The sequence below is a fragment of the Octopus bimaculoides genome, chromosome 18, assembly GCF_001194135.2.
Source record: "Octopus bimaculoides isolate UCB-OBI-ISO-001 chromosome 18, ASM119413v2, whole genome shotgun sequence".
Lineage (NCBI taxonomy): Eukaryota > Metazoa > Mollusca > Cephalopoda > Octopoda > Octopodidae > Octopus > Octopus bimaculoides.
Genome location: NC_068998.1, coordinates 18,510,696 through 18,519,501, shown reverse-complemented (window position 1 = coordinate 18,519,501; position 8,806 = coordinate 18,510,696).

The window sequence follows — 8,806 nt, the reverse complement described above, 5'->3', positions numbered from 1 at the left end:
TATATATATATATATATATATTTTATATATATATATATAGTGGGGGAGGGGAGAATTAATAATCAGAGTAAAATGAGTCATTTCTGATTTCTTGTTTTCTCCCTACCGGTTTGAAATCATTACATTGCAAGTATTGCATCATCATTTTGTACTGCTGCATCATCTTTGGGAGTAAAAATTGGTCAGTATAATTGTTGTTGTTGTTGAAGTTGAGAGAGTTTGGAACATAGGTGATGGGTACTTCTTTTTTGAGAAATTTTCCTCAACTTAGGCCCAATTGTAATTGAGGTTGGTAATAAAATATCTGGATAGTTTTTGGTGTCAATATTCTTTTCTCTGTTATATTCCAACTTGATATATCCGACACTTAATGTCTAATTTGATAATTTTCAATTTTTTTAAAAGTGATGTCTAAAATGAGCCATGACTAATTTCAATAATTTCTTTTTAACTGCATGTTTCATAAATATAGTGAGAAGAAAGCCACTGCAGTAGATCGTAAATAATCTATAGAGAATATTTTAGGGCGAGTTTTTTTATTCTTGGTTGAGTTTCAATAATGTTTTCTCATGCGCCATTTTTCCATGAGCTTTTTTCATTTGACTAAGATATTTTGAATTTTGAGGATGGACATTGATGTGTATGAATCTGTTTGAGAATTGAAGAGGCAAATTTGTTCCTACCTACGTTCTCCCTTCCCCCTTCCTCGTCACCCCTCCCTCGTAACCTCACCCACCCCTAAACAATCCAACCCCACCTTCCCTATCCATCCCACATACCCCACCCTTGCTGCCCCCACCTCCCAACACCATCACACCACACCACACATCACTACACTATACACCACCATACTGCACAACACCACGCACACACTAGCACTGACCACTTCCCAGCCCCACATCCACACACTTATACATACACACACGCACACATCAAGGTTACCAGCCCTCTTCCACATGCACATACTCTCTAATACACACGCATGCGTGTTGATTACACTGATTCCAGTACATTGATAATTAATTAGTTAGATCTGTAAGTTCTTATATGTGTAATATAGTAAGCTGAAAAATTTCGATCAGCAGAGATTATGCAAATAGTTAATAAACAAAAACTTACTCTGGGATCTAAAATCTTTCAAAAAAAAAAAAAAAGAACAAAAGCAAAACAAATATGACTCCAATAAGATCAACTTATCGAAATTTTGGGGCAATTAAGGGATTACAAAGTGGAGTGGACATAGTCTTTAAAGCTATGGTGATAGTAATGGACGTGCTTCGGTCTTATTAAATCTTCTCAGCAAAGCATATTCAGTTGGCAAGATTGAGGGCTAACTAATGAAAACGGACACGAGCCAGCATCAAAAGTATAAGTGAAAATACTTATTAGGTGAAGAAAAGATTGGCTTGATTATATTTTATTTTTTATGAAACAGATGTCGTATGTGAGTTATTAACATTAGTAATTAATTTTTATAACTTATCTGTCAGCTTTTATGATTTCGTTTCAGTTCCCATTTTTACATATACCCATCGGCAGACGCCCGCCATTTTCGTTTCTTCGTTGTCAAGCTTTTCATTCATGATATTACATGTTATCGGGATTACACCGGGAACAAATATTTTTTTGCGATAAACAACTTACAGTTTGATTGAGACCGATGACATTTAATTAAAAGTGAGTATATGATTTTGCTTTATTCGTTTTAAACAAATAAATTCAATATTGCCACATCTATTTCAAAATATTTATTATTCTTTTGAATGTAAACATGAAAACAAAAGCATCGCGATACACAACAACATACATGTCCAAACGAGACTGTATTTTGGAACAAAACACTAATTTATTTATATTAGTTACGTATCATTGCACAGAAAAAATACATTGTTTTAAAGCAGTGTTTTGTACAAAATTCTTTTACAGTTAGTGACATACGATTCAAAAGCTGTCATCGAAAATGAAACTACATAAATTTGAAAGAACCACAACAAGAAATCTCTAGTAGGAGTCCTTTCCATTTGGGATGGTTTGCCATCTGAATGTTTCATTTTCATTCTTGACCGTAGACCTGCACGACGAGTGTTTGCTTTCATTTGTGACAATTAGCTTTTGTTCCACATTGGTTCCTTTGTTTGAATTCGCTTTCATCTACGGCAGTCTGTGTTCTGAGTGGTTTTCGCCTACCAGTGTGCTCAGTTCCCACCATATACGTTTATCTTCTTTTCGAAGATGGTCCATTGTCATTCAGAATGGTTGGTCTTCCTCTTGTATGGTTCGTTTATTTTCCCCCCGAATATTTGTCGTTCATTCACTAGTCATTCATCGAATATTATTCGTCTTCATCTGGGGAATTTATCTTGCAACATCGTAGGGTACCCACGGGTTTGACGAGCCCTCAAAGCGTTCGCTAGCTTGCCAATGGGCATCCTTGCACATGAAGTTGCGGACTGATATAGACAGTCTTCGGTTAGGTCCTCAATATGACCAGTGTCCAGTTTATTATTGTTAAACAAGTTGGGATATAGTTGAACTTTCAGCATCTTCTTGACTAAATTCTTCTATGTTATCTGAAGTGACAGTAAAGCTGCCGGCCTTCTTGCGAAACGTGTGCAACACCACATCAACATCAACACTAAATGATATAGACCCGGTAGATAGATAGCTAAAGTATAGATGTTGACCAGGTACTGTTGGTACCATAACTGATGCTGTTAGCATTAGTATAATTTTCAGTGACTTTGCCTTATAGTCACTTTTATAGTAATTTTAACATTGAAAAACAAAAGAAGACAAAATCCGCCAAACTAACTTGTATCTTTTTCAGAAGTTTTGTTTTCCTGCTGTAGCACTGACAGAAACCGACTTGTTTCCAGGGCCGGCCCTCGGGTTGCTGGCACCCTGGGCAAGCTGAACTTCGGCATGTACAAATTGACGGTCATGGAAACTTCCTTGTCTTTGTCACGCCCTCCTTGGCTTCCCAGGCGACTGCCCGAGTTACTGGTACCTTGAGCCGGCCCTGCTTGTTTCTGATTTAATAACTGTGCATCTTTGGACTTCGTCAAGAGGACAGTGTAACGGTTTTGATTATTATCCTCCAGAACATTATCATGATGCATTCCACGTGCATTATAAGATGCCCAATGAGTTGTTATTCACTCAAAACGTTTGATAGCTTCCTCATGGTTACCTTTGCGTTTGAAACTCAACACTAAGTAGTTAAATGTTATTCACAAACCCTGGTTAGGTCCTTGATGTGGTCAGTATTGAAGAAGTGGTTTAATTTTTGGCATCTCCAATGCCAAATTCTTCTGTAATCTCTGCAATAAAGGAAATATTCACAAGTTTATTAAAAGAGCTATGACCATTTTCAAACTCAGACTTTATTTCGACAATCTTGTTCTTTAAGGCACGTGCTTTATAGAGAATAATGGGTTCAAATATGCCATAACATGAAGTCAGACAAATGGCAGTAAAGCCTTTCATGAAGATTAGGGGCAACTTAGGGAAGTTACATTTTATGGGTCAGTTACAGGCTCCCTGCCACAATTCTTTTTACACTATTCTGTGTCTAGAAAATTGTTGATAAAAGACTTTGGGTAACAGCTGGGGTTGGGATGGTTTCTTTCACACTGTTGCAGTAGATGATGAGCAAACTATACTGTTGTTATGAAGAATACATCAGCGTCAAGCTGTCAGAATGATTCAACACCCAGGTTTGTACCACTGGACAAGAACATAGTAAAGTTGAGAAAATTGTTATAATTAGGCTGAGCTTCATCCTTGATTATGTTGAAATAATTAATGTAGGTACAACTAAATGATGCCGTGTGTTTGAGAAGTTTGCTTGTCAACCACACAGCATTTCAGTCCTACTGTGTGACACCTAGGGAAAGTATCTTCTACTTTTCTGCTTTAGCTCCAGGCTGAATAATTCCTTGTGAGAGAATTTAGTAGATGAAAACAATGTGTGTATAAGTGTGTGTGTGTGTGTGCATTGATGCATGTTTGTGTGAATGTTTACAGAACTATGCTGAGTTATAAGGTATGAACAGTGATGTAAACATTTGTGGTTGCACTGAAATTAGGGAAGTTTGTTAACATTTCTTGTCAACAAAACAGCCCAGTATTTCTGTTCTCTCCTTTAGAATAAAAATCTTTAACCTGAAATCAGATAAACGAAGGCAACAAGAAGTGCATCTGGTTATGGAAAACCAATCCTCAATATTTACATCCATCCAAACTATGCTAACATGGAAAATGGGCATGAAATGAATAAATGAAGTAGGACAGAAACATGGTTATATTCTGCAAGATCTGACTTCATAGGAATTGTAGGTCTAATGTTGTTGAAGACATTTTTCAAACAAGTAAAACTTATCTCTTCCCCTGCACATGTCATGTAATTTGAACACCATGTCATACATTTGCTTCTTGTATTAATGAGTACAGCAACATGTTTTAGATCTAGTTTGAAGGGTAGTTTTTCATGATATCACAGAGGACTTAGCCAACTTGAGATGACTAGTAATGGTTCATTTTTATGCAAGTATTTCACAAACAGCCCATTTGCTGAACCACTCTGCAGCTACCATCCAGAGTTGTTATCAATAGGGCAGTGGCTTTCACTGACCAGGTAACATAAAGGTTGCTGTGATTTCAATTTCCTTCTAAATCTGTGACTCTTAACTATTTTGAACAATGAATAGCCACTAAAAAAAGAAACAATATCTTTTTTCTTATTCTTGTTTTCAGTCATTCGATTGTGGCCATGCTGGGGCACCACCTTGAAAGGTTCTAGTTGAACAAATTGATTCCAGGACTTATTTTTTTAGCCTAGTACTTATTCTATCAGTCTCTTTTGCCTAACTGCTAAGTTACAGGGATGTAAACACACCAACTCTGGTTCGTGATGGGGATAAACGCACACACACACACACAAGATGAGCTTATTTTAGTTTCCATCTACCAAATCCACTCACAAGGCTTTGGTCAGCCCAAGGCTATAGTAGAAGATTTGCCCAAAGTGCCATGCAGTGGTACTGAACCTGGAACCATGTAATTGAGAAGCAAGCATCTTACCACACAGCCATGCTTGTGCTTATATTTTTGATAAAAATACTACTCACTGTGGCTGATGGAATTGCAAGCTGGCAAAATTTAAGAGTAAATGGTCAGAAGCATTTAGAGCCTGTGTGATGTCAAATGTATGTATCTTTGCTGGTAACCACAGTAGCAGCTGTTTACAGTGAGCATATATATTATGAGTTTAGACCAGGCATATGCAATGGTTTTTGGGAAGTGGGCTGCATGAGACATAGCTCATCATCAGGTGGGTTGCACTACTAAAAAATGCAAAGTAATCTTTCATTATGCATGTCATTCAGAAAGCTCCATGGGCTACAGTTTGCTCATGACTGGTGTAAACAGTGATGCCAGTAGTGTGATGTTCCATGTGACTGCTGACATATAACACATTACATGAATGACCAAAGGCATCCCACCCATGATTCTCCATCTTAATTTCTGACTCTGGATGATGTAGTTCTAGATGCATTCTGCATCTTACCTTTTATAACATGCTTAGGTAATTCAAGGGAAGTCTGACTGTTATTTCTTGGAAGATGAGTGAAGTGTGACCTTATAGCACCTCCACGACTTCTGATTTGTAGTAGTTTTGTTTGATCCTTACTCTTATACTCTTTTACTTGTTTCAATCATTTGACTGTGGCCATGCTGGAGCACCGCCTTTAGTTGAGCAAATCGACCCCAGGACTTATTCTTTGTAAGCCTAGTACTTATTCTATTGGTCCTTTTTGCCGAACCGCTAAGTTACGGGGGACGTAAACACACCAGCATCGGTTGTCAAGTGATGCTGGGGGGACAAACACAGACACACAAACATATACACACACATACACATATATATACATATATACGATGGGCTTCTTTCAGTTTCCGTCTACCAAATCCACTCACAAAGCTTTGGTCAGCCCGAGGCTATAGTAGAAGACACTTGCCCAAGGTGCTATGCAGTGGGACTGAACCCAGAACCATGTGGTTGGTAAGCAGGCTACTTACCACACAGCCACTTCTGCACCTATACCACACAGCCACTCCTGCGCCTATACCACACAGCCACTCTTGCGCCTTAATCAACTTCTTAAAACTTCTATGAACATTAATTCAGTTTTACATAAATTTCTTTGCATATGCAGAAAGTTACATTTCTTCTGATTAAGATACCTCTTTGTAGTTGCTTGATCTACTAGAAATAAAATCCAAATCGCCATGAACTCACAATCTGCCACCTTAGGACAGGAAGACATATTGGAAAAAGTAGTTTAAATATATTACAAAGACACGATGGTCATAGTTGTTTGGAAAACCTTTGATTATAAGTCTGCTCTGTCAGACTTTGTACTGAACATAATCTATGCCTCTGTCAAAATTACTTTATTTTTCTCTTTATTCACACACTACAAAGTGTACATAATATGGTGGGGTGGGGCTAAAAGAAGAGAAATGGAAAAGTGCCATGACTTTGGTGTTGAATAAAGTCAATAAAACTAAACAGAAAGTTTTAAGATCTGACACCTAATCTTAATTAAAATTAACGTGTCACAATAAAATGATATCTTGTGCAAATACAAGTCCACAGATGTAGAGAGGCAGATATTCATGAAATGAACGGGTACATGTTGTGTCCTGTAATTCATTCTGTGATAGGAATATAACTTCATATAGTTATTCTAGGGCAAATAATAATGGTATAACACATTTAGCTGTAAGCTGTACTTACAGGTTGATTTGCAACACTCCCTTGAAATTTCACCAAAGACATAATGTGACCTTCTGTTCACATTATGTGGGTCCCAGTTGATCCAAGCATTGGAACAGCCTGCTCATGAAATTAACATGAAAGTGGCTGAGCACTCCACAGACATGCATACATTTAATGTAGTTCTCAGGGAGATTCAGCGTAACACAGGATATAACAAGGCTGGCTTCTTGAAATACAAGTATTACTCATTTTTGCCAGCTGAATGTATGTGTATATATATGTGGAGGCGCAATGGCCCAGTGGTTAGGGCAGCGGACTCGCGGTCATAGGACGCGGTTTCGATTCCCAGACCAGGCATTGTGAGTGTTTATTGAGCGAAAACACCTAAAAAAGCTCCATGATGCTCCGGCAGGGGATGGTGGCGAACCCTGCAGTACTCTTCCACCACAACTCTTACTTCCTGTTTCTGTTGTGCCTTTAATTCAAAGGGTCAGCCTTGTCACGCTGAATATCCCAGAGAACTACGTTAAGGGTACACGTGTCTGTGGAGTGCTCAGCCACTTGCACATTAATTTCACGAGCAGGCTGTTCCGTTGATAGGATCAACTGGAACCCTCGACGTCATAAGCGACGGAGTGCCAACAACAACAATATATATATATATATATACACACACACACACACACATATACACACGAGTGAGTGAGAAAATGAAAGAAAATAGCATTCAACATTACAAGTAGGAGTTGCATACATTTTTAATAGCAGTTTGACTCAACTCAGATGGTATAGATATGTCCTATGTGTCTACGAAACTAAGCTGATAGACCTGAGTCAAACCGAAATTGTTATCAAATATGTGTGCGTGTGTGTGTTGTATACCACCCTCATTGCTTCATAACCAATACTGGTTATGAAGTTACTTTGTAACTTAGCAGTTGGACAAATGAAGCTGATAGAATAAGTTCCAGACTTGAAAAAAATAAAAAGTAATGACATTGATTTGTTTGTCTAAAAACCCTTGAAGGCAGTGTTCCAGCATGGCTACATTCCAGTGACTGAAACAAGTAAAAGATACATATATTTGAAAAGAAGTCCCTTTATCTTTCCAGCAGCAAAAAAAAAACAACCCAGTTCAGTTGATTGGTTTGATTGTTGCTAAGTGTTATTATTTAAAGTAATTGAGTACAGAAAATAGATGGTGTATTCAAATGTTTATTTGATTGATCCGTCTGTTTTGTCCATTCTTCTTTCCCTGATAGTATAACTTGTTTTGCCATTAGGGCTAAATGGTAAAGAAATAAGGAATGGGACTGGACATTCAAGTCAGTGTTAATCTGAATCTTAATGTCCCTTCCAGAATATAAACTAGGCAATACTGGAGCTGAAAGTGCTCTTACTTCATAAATAATCCTTTTAAGCCTATTCTTTGTTGACTGTATTGTACATTGATGGCATATTGGCAAATTATCGTAACCAAGGTGACTTAATGCTAGTAGTTGAGCCTATAATACAATAACAATACAACATTATGAACTGCAATACAACTGTATTCTTCCAAGTACCAGATACTATATATTATAAGTAAATAGATTTCAGATATACTTTAATTCTTTAGCATTCAGATTGCTCTGTCAAATGTAATGCTTATTTATTCACATTGTTCTGAATTAATCATGCATTATCTCATAGTTTCAAGATTTTGACGATGTGTTTGTCTGTTTTTAGAACGAGATTGCAGGGTAGGTGTGAGACACTGGATCTAGCCAGTTTGAACATGAAACAGATAGAATATTTAGGCTGTATATAGTCAGTTTAAATGCTAAAGGGTTAAAGTATGGAGACCATCCTAGTAGATGAAATGGTTGCTATTTATGGACATTTATTAATAAACAGGAAACTTGCTGGGAAAGAAAAATTAAATGGAATGCTATAAGATATAAATCCTTAGCTGCGAGTTGCAAGCTATTCTGAAGGCAGTAATCATATACATACATATATATATATATATATATATATATA